Here is a 9,749-nt window from a genome sequence, read left to right on the forward strand (position 1 = left end):
AAAAGTAAGAGTTATTTATGATTTTATTCCGTATTTATGTGGGAAAAATGTAAACGCAGTTGTCGGCCATTTTTTGCGGCACTAGTCTGGCTGTAACTCACAATGTATGTCTAGTACGTTAATTTTAAAAATCTAAATCAGCGGTTGCATAATAACAATGCATCTTTCATTAGCTGTCCAACCTGTATTTTTTTAGTCAATCTAATCGATAAATTAATCGTAAACATAGGTGCTTTCCAAGATGGCGCCGGCCAGAAATGCATGCCATGTTTTGACAGATTACATTGCATAACCACGATTTGTGATGCTAAATATGCACATTTTCGAACAAACTCTATATGCATTGGTGTAATATGATGTTACAGGACTGTCATCTGAAGAATTCTGAGAAGGTTAGTGAAAAATTTATATATTTTGGTGGCGATAACGTTATCCGCCCTTTTGCCTTGATTCAATGCGGGGGTGATGTTAGCTCATTGTGGTATGCTAATATAACGATATATTTGTGTTTTTGCTGTAAAACACTTAGAAAATCTGAAATATTGTCCTGGATTCCACAAGATCTGTGTCTTTCAATTGCTGTAGGCTGTGTATTTTTCAGAAAATGTTTTAGGATGAGTATTTTTGGTAATTGACGTCGGTCCTCTGTAATTATTCGGCTGCTTCCAACGCTATTTCAGATTGCAGGCTGCAATGTTAGAACTGTGATTTATACCTGAAATATGCGCATTTTTCAAAAAAAACATATGCTATACCATAAATATGTTATCAGACTGTCATCTTATGAAGTTGTTTCTTGGTTAGTGGCTATATATATCTTGATTTAGTCGAATTAGTGATAGCTACTGATGGAGTAAAAAAATGGTGGAGTAAAAAAAGTGGTGTCTTTTGCTAACGTGGTTAGCTAATAGATTTACATATTGTGTCTTCCCTGTAAAACATTTAAAAAAATCAGAAATGATGGCTGGATTCACAAGATCTGTATCTTTCATCTGGTGTCTTGGACTTGTGATTTAATGATATTTAGATGCTWGTATTTACTTGTGACGCTATGCTAGGCTATGCTAGTCATCTTTTTTACTGTGGGGGGTGCTCCCGGATCCGGGATGAGTACCAAGTAAAAGTTAATAGAGGTGTGCCCCAGGGTTCCATTTTAGCTCCTCTGTTGTTTTCAATTTTTATTAATGATTTGGGAAATGGGATGCAACCAGAAAAGTTACATCTATATGCAGATGATACAATTATATATTCATGTGCTCCTCCCTCCTGGTTCAGGCTGTTGAAGAGCTCCAGACTGCTTTTCAGTCACTTCAGGCCTCCCTTTACAGTCTCAAACTGGTCTTGAATAGTTTTTTGTACAAATTCATGACCTTTACCAGAGCTAGAACTCTGCCAGAGAATGTTTGCATTGTCACATCTGGTGGCTTATCCATTGAAAAAGTGTCATCCTACAAATACCTATGTATTTGGTTGGATGACAAGTTGTCCTTAAATAACTTTTCATGTTCAAAATTGTGCACTCTCCTCAAACAATAGCATGGTATTCTTTCACTGTAATAGTTACAGTAAATTGGACAGTGCAGTTAGCTTAAATTCTTGTTAATCTTTCTGCCAATATCAGATATGTCTATGTCCTGGGAAATGTTCTTGTTTCTTACAACTTCATGCTAATCGCATTAGCCTACGTTAGCTCAACCATCCCGTGGAAGGGACACCGATCCCGAAGAAGATTTATTAAAGTTCCTGTCGGTAATCTTGTGACAAAGCTTAAATTGAAATTGGGTTTTTATTTTCGTAATAAGGCTTGCTTCCCGGTTATGGCTAGAAAGAAGCTTGTTCAGGCCACTTTTCTCTCTGTAACTGATTATGGTGACTTGTTGTATATGCACGCAACCTCCTCCATCTTCCAGAGACTGGACTCTGTTTATCATGCATCCTTGCGCTTTATTACAAATGCCAAGTCACTCACCCACCATTGCACCTTGTACCAAATGGTAGATTGGACCTCACTTTATATGCGCAGAAAGATACAAATGTATGTGTGCATCTACAAAGCCCTTTTGGGTAAACTCCCTCTTTACCTCTGTAGTCTGGTCTCCTTCACCACCAGCAGTTACCATACCCGGTCTGCTAGGTGGTTGCTACTTAAAGTCCCCAGAACATTCACAGTATTAGGCAAGACTGCCTTCTCTTCTTGTGAACCAAACGCGTGGAATAATCTACAATCCATGCCTCATCTAGATATGTTAGTGCCACTGAACAATTAAAAATATTGATGGGAGACTCTGTTACAGAGGAGTGTAAATGCATTTTTTTTAGGCTGGATCATGTTGTTGTACTGTATGTTTTAATTATGTAATGTATTGATTGTTCATGCCTTCTTGGCCAGGTCTCCCTTGAAAAAGAGACTCTGGGTCTCAATGGGCTTTTCTTGGTTAAATAAAGTTTTTTGTTTGTTTTTTTAATAACTGTTTTGTACAGATAATAATCATTCAAATGCATTTATAAAGCCCTTTTTTGCATAAGCCAATGTCACAAAGTGTTATACAGAAACCCAGCCCAAGTTACAAATGCTGGTAAAAACACACATTTTTTTCAGAAAAGTAGTGCACTGGGCCTTTACTAGTCCTGTATTCAGTGGCGATTTTTAGCATGTAAATCATGGTGGGGCAAAAATATTTAAATAATGTGTGATGCATGCCAGCAAAGCCACTTCACAACACAACACTAAACAATACATTAATTGCACTATAAAGGCATCAAACGGTGCCCACAAACTGTTAGGGTCTACATAAAGATGTTAGGGTCTACATAAAGAGAGAGCTTTCTTTTTAGCACCATGGAGTGAATCCCTACCACTGCTACACCTGGCAGAGCCTGGTCTGGCAGCGAAACAGTTCATTCAGCCTCATTTACTGCCTTTAAAAAAAACATAGCTGATATGGCTGACTTGCTTAAACAAATGTGGTTTCTACTGACAATTGAGATATACAAACTATGGCATAAGGGAACGACAAGCGGATAAGAGGCAATCCGTAATTTTGATGAAGAAATTAATGAGCGAGCTAGGAAGGACGTAATTGTCACGACTTCCGCCGAAGTTGGTGCCTCTCCTTGTTCGGGTGGCGTTCGGCGGTCGTCGTCACCGGCTTTCTAGCTGCCACCGATCTACGTTTCTTTTTCTATTTGTTTTGTCTTGATTGTACACACCTGGTTCCCATTACGTTATAATTATTTTCCCTATTTAACCCTCTGGTTCCCAATATGTTTTGTGCGTGTTTGTTCCTTGTTGAGTGTTATTAGACTGCTGTGTTATGGTGTGTTTTCCCTGCGTGGAATTTTATGGTTGTTTCTTTTCGAGTAAAGTACGTTATTTTACTCAGTTCTGTGTCATGCGCCTGACTCCGTCCTCACCGCTGCACACTGACACTTGACAGTAATCAATATAACTATTTGTTCAGGACTTTTGAAATGTACAGTGACAGAATTCAGAACATGGGCCGTTCTTACAGTATTCTCCCTGTACACCAAGTCAGAACCGTAGGATAAATAAATAGGGCAAATAAGCAAACAATGAAAGCTCTTACAATATTCAATGATTACATTTCTCCAAAACAGGCTATAGGCTACATGAGCACCACCAAGTCAGAACAGTAAGCTAAGTTATGAGGGGAAAGGGACCAAATTATTAGGGTGAGGCACATGGGCAACTAACAGCTTACTACACAACATACACTTAGTATTACTTTCTTAGCTACAGTATACATATCTCCCTGGCGTATTACATAATTTATGCATACAATACATTTTTGAACTCACCTTGTTGTGAAGTGCTCACTTGAACAGGAAAGTGGCGCAGTGGTCCTTGTTGGCAAATTTTGTCAAACTTTCATCAAGGTCTGGCATTCTCTGGATTTATGGTGCTTTCAAGAAAACTGGCAACTCTGGAAAAAAAACAAGGTTGAATCATGACGTCAGTTATCTTCAGGTCAGAGTTCCAGAAAGAGGCCCGAGAGACCTACTTCGAATTCCCAGTTAGAGATTGAATTTTAAAGCTCTCCCCGTAGATTTTGCAGTGACGTAGTGTCCCCATGAGTGACACAACACTGAGCCAATCACGGCGCAACTAAACATTACCAACCCCTACGCTCCGTATTTTCCCGCTGGCTACCCCACCACCACAGAAAGCACTGAGCTAGGCTGAAACACCTGCATTTTGGAGCTGCCTTACTCAAGAAAGCAAAAAAGAGACCATGTTTGTATGCGGCTTTATTAACTACATTTAAAAAAAAAAATGTTTTACATTGTTTACAAACTAATATGTGACACGTATTAATGCCAAAATAACATACAAAAAAATGTAAAAATATATATATACAGAATAAATTATTATATATATTTTTTGTTGCTAAACAGTTGAACTGAATGATGGGTCGCCACTGCCTGTATTAGCAGACCAATATAGAAGTCTTCAGCGTCGGCAAAACATTTTTATTTTCTGGATGCTAATAGGGGAAACTTGATGAATGATCAGATAAATGATACAGTAGTCAAAGCTTTTCTTTAAGGTTATTTACAGAAAAATACATGTAAGTCCTAGATGCTTTGCTAGCAATTAACAACCAGAAATCCACAGGAGCCGATAAATTGGACCCTGGTCTGCTTAAGTGTGCTGCACCCATCATTGTTGGCTCAAAAACCCATATTTGTAATTCAACATTGTTATCATGAAATATTCCAAAAGTATGGAAATCAGCTCGTGCTGCCTCTCCATAAGGGCGGGGATAGTAGTGATCTTAACAAGTGACATCAATAAGGGATCATCGCTTTCAGCTGGCTTCACCTGGTCAGTCAATGTCATGGAAAAAGCAGGTGTTCCTTATGTCTTGTATACTCAGTGTATATAGAACCTTGCTTAGTAAAAGGTTCTTTAATCTCATCCAAAGAATCAAAAGGTTATATAGATATATAGAACCCCAAAGAACCCATTTTCCTAAGAGTAGACACGTTTCATCTAGTAGAATCAAAGAGGAAGAGGCGAAGCGAGAGGTTTTACTGCCCAAAATCTGTCCACAAAAATAAGCCAACAAAGTGAGGAATTTTTGTATGGAAGTTAGTAACCATGTTTAGATCCACAGTTTTTATGCGAATAAAGTCATACTGTATTTTCAAAAAATCACGGCGTGATTTTATATAAAACGTCAACAGCTAATTCTTTCATTTGACATGGTGGGATATTTTTGTGTCAGTTAAATATATTATGAGAGAATTGTTAGTGGAAACGCTTTTATGCACAAATATTGATATAATAACTATCAAAGTAAACTTGGAGTCATGTGATGCAATGTATGGTCCTCCCACTATGACTTGTCGGGAGAGCGTGCAATTTATTAGACTACAGATTAAATAAATTATGAACTTCACATGGTGATGAAAGTGCAAGGTAATGAGCTTGATGCTCCTTTCCAATAATTATTGAGGGTCTTATTCTGTTGACATGATGATCGATGCTTATTAACTGCTGTTTGACAAATGCAAATATGAATTGCTTTTAGCCATAATAATCTCATCATGTAGACTAGCCTAACCCCATAGCCTACTCTCACTGTGTCTGTTATTGACTAGAACAACTCACATGCCAAGACCAGAGTAGGCACGTTTGCTATTTAATGCAACAGTGTTTGTGATCTGTAGAGTGGAAATTGCACTGGAAACACATTGAACTTGAGTTTTTTTCCATACATGAAAACTGAAGCAAATTCTTTTGGGGTGTGCACTATGTCATTTTTATTCACACCAAGTCCGTTAGGACACACCACTGGTGGGAAAATGCCCATCTTTTCTTTATACAGATTTTAGAACGCATGAAAATCTGCCTCCAATTGGATGGAAACCTAGCTAATGAGATAGTGTCGAATTTGGTCAACAAAATGTTTTATTGCTAATTTGCATCTAAGGCTTATTCGATTGAATACAAGTTTCGTAATGGTCAGGTTGTTACGAATGCACTGATATAAGTGGACGCATTTGGCATTTCAGCAAAGTTGTCATAGAGATGGATGAAGGACTCATTATGGATATACATTGCCATTAATGGGCTTCCACCATTTTAATGTAGTCAACTGGGTGGGTTTTCGCCAGGTAGCCCAGCGGCTAAGAGCGTTGGGCCAGTAACCGAAAGGTCACTGGTTTGAATCACAGAGGTGGAAAAATCTTCCATTCTGCCCTTGAGCAAAAAAAAAAATTCCAATCACAAAGGTGGAAAAATCTGCCATTCTGCCCTTGAGCAAATCAGTTAACCCCCAACAACAACTGCTCCCCTGGCGCCGATGACGTCGATTAAGGCAGCCACCCACACCTCTCTGATTCAGAGGGGTTGGGTTAAATGCGGAAGACACATTTCAGTTGAATACATTCAGTTGTGCAACTGACTTGGTATCCCCTTTCCCTTTACTATGAATTGGGCGCATCAGCCAATGAAGAAGAAAAATGTACTACTTTAAAATGGAGATGGCATGGGCTGCGCCATTGTGGCTGTCACAGACGCTATGATGGCATGGATTGTGTTGGTTAATTTCTTTATTATCAAATGAGGAGAGGCAAACTTATCACACAAGTCAGAGTAATACTTAAACTAAATCTTTATTCACTTATTAATAAAGGAGCAGGTTAATACAACACACACATATTAAGTGAATCGATTGAGTGCTCTACGATAATGATGGCTGGTCGACGAATCACCCTCAGATGATTTGTTGAGAGCCCCGAGACAAAGGTACACAGGTCTTATATAGGCAAGATACTCCCCCTTCAGTCTACATGACGAACAACAGATGTATGGAATGGGTCACAAGGTTAAGATTTGCATGAAAGATACTTATAATTCCCAGCAGACAGTATCTGCTGTAAAAACTGTTCTCATTGTGTAGAAACCAGGGTCTGGCCCCAAGCCATCTCTCCCTGGTACCTTATAGAACAGAAACATTAACTCATGGTCTGGAATGCGGTATCACCCAAAGATATCGTAAATTTGCTGTCAGTGTTAAATCTCTCAGAGGCCCTCTTTCAGTTCACACAGACACACTAGAGTTATAAGTGCATAAAACAACCATTTGATGCAATTACAGTATGATAACATCATGTTGCAAATTTGCTCTCACAAGATACAAAGTTGAGTCCTCTATCTATCTCTATGGTCTGTTGTTCACATGCGTATCTGCCCTCTCATTGGCTAGAATGGTTCCACCTGATCTCGCCTCCACCTGTCTGTCTTCCATGTTTGAGAACATGTATTTCCATTGTTAGAGCAGTCAGTCGAATATCTTGTCAATATAATAGACAACCTTTGTAAGAATTCAGTGCACACTATTGAGGAAGAGAATGGTATTTCAAGACCCACCTGTGTCTGACAACAGCTGATAATCAGCTGAGGGGATGCACTGTCAATAGTATCCAGCTGCAGCAGCCTGTGACTAAAACTAGCCTGTCACTAAAACCAATACTATTGCCATCTACTGGCTATGGTTAATCCCTACAACAAACATGTGAACTCCTTTTCTTTCCTAGATTCCTTTCCTCTAACCCTTTCCTCCATTCCTAGCTTCCTTTCCTCTCTACTGGCCGTGGTTTTATTTGTTATTTTATTTAACCTTTATTTTGACAGGGAGGATATATTGAGACCCTACAGTAGGTCTCTTTTCCAAATGTACCCTGTATAATACATTATAAAAATACACATTATACACACATACATACATACATACAGTTGAAGTCAGAAGTTTACATACACTTAGGTTGGAGTCATTAAAACTCGTTTTTCAACCACTCCACACATTTTTTTGTTAACAAACTATAGTTTTGGCAAGTCAGTTAGGACATCTACTGTGTGCATGACATAAGTCATTTTTCCAACAATTGTTTACAGAAAGATTATTTCACTGTATCACAATTCCAGTGGGTCAGAAGTTTACATACACTAAGTTGACTGTGCCTCTAAACAGCTTGGAAAATTCCAGAAAATGATGTCATGGCGTTAGAAGCTTCTGATAGGCTAATTGACATAATTTGAGTCAATTGGATGTGTACCTGTAGATGTATTTCAAAGCGTACCTTCAAACTCAGTGCCTCTTTGCTTGACATCATGGGAAATCAAAAGAAATCAGTCAAGACCTCAGGAAAAAAAATTGTAGACCTCCACAACTCTAGTTCATCCTTGGGAGCAATTTCCAAATGCCTGAAGGTACCACGTTAATCTGTACAAACAATAGTACGCAAGTATAAACACCATGGGACCACGCAGCTGTTATACTGCTACAGTAAAACTAGTCCTATATCGACATAACCTGAAAGGCTGCTCAGCAAGGAAGAAGCCACTGCTCCAAAACCATCATAAAAAAGCCAGACTACTGTTTGCAACTGCACATGGGGACAAATATCGTACTTTTGGGAGAAATGTCCTCTGGTCTGATGAAACAAAAATAGAACTGTTTGGCCATAATGACAATCATTTTGTTTGGAGGAAAAAGGGGGATGCTAGCAAGCCGAAGAACACCATCCCAACCATGAAGCATGGGGGTGGCAACATGTTGTGGGGGTGCTTTGCTGCAGGAGGGATTGGTGCACTTCACAAAATAGATGGCATCATGAGGCTGGAAAACTATGTGGATATATTGAAGCAACATCTCAAGACATCAGTCAGGAAGTTGAAGCTTGGTCGCAATTGGGTCTTCCAAATGGACAATGACCCCAAGCATAATTCCAAAGTTGTGGCAAAATGGCTTAAGGACAACAAAGTCAAGGTATTGGAGTGGCCATAACAAAGCCCTGACCTCAATCCTATAGAACATTTGTGGGCAGAACTGAAAAAGTGTGTGCGAGCAAGGAGGCCTACAAACCTGACTCAGTTACACCAGCTCTGTCAGGAGGAATGGGCCAAAATTCACCCAACTTATTGTGGAAAGCTTGAGGAAGGCTACTCAAAATGTTTGACACAAGTTAAACAATTAAAAGGCAATGCTACCAAATACTAATAGAGTGTATGTAAACTTCTGACCCACTGGGAATGTGATGAAAGAATTAAAAGCTGAAATAAATAATTATATTATTCTGACATTTCACATTCTTAAAATAAAGTGATCCTAACCGACCTAAGACAGGGAATTTTTACTAGGATTAAATGTCAGGAATTGTGAAACTGAGTTTAAATGTATTTGACTAAGGTGCATGTAAACTTCCGACTTCAACTGTATACCCTCCACCACACTACTGCATAACATCGAGTTCACATCTAGTCAGAACTAGGAGACTCTGATATTTTTGACTTGCAAACTGGTTGTAGTTAATCACGTGCCGTGTTCAACAAATTATCCCCAACGATAACATTGACTTAAACGATAACATTGACTTGGTCCCGTGTGGCTCAGTTGGTAGAGCATGGCGCTTGCAACGCCAGGGTTGTGGGTTCATTCCCCACGGGGGGACCAGGATGAATATGTATGAACTTTCCAATTTGTAAGTCGCTCTGGATAAGAGCGTCAGCTAAATGACTTAAATGTAAATGTTAAACGATAACATTGACTTACATCGTTGTGCAACATCATGGGTAAACTCTGGCTATCGTCTTTCATCTCGAAAAAGTGGATTTTTACTGTTGTGGGCGTTTAAAGGCCCAGCTAGTCAAAATTTTATCAGCTGATGAAACAAACACTAGAGTGAAAAAACATGTTCAGTGTCATTTCCTGATAGTTGCT

This window comes from Salvelinus sp. IW2-2015, linkage group LG6.1 (genome assembly GCF_002910315.2).
Source record: "Salvelinus sp. IW2-2015 linkage group LG6.1, ASM291031v2, whole genome shotgun sequence".
Taxonomy (NCBI): domain Eukaryota; kingdom Metazoa; phylum Chordata; class Actinopteri; order Salmoniformes; family Salmonidae; genus Salvelinus; species Salvelinus sp. IW2-2015.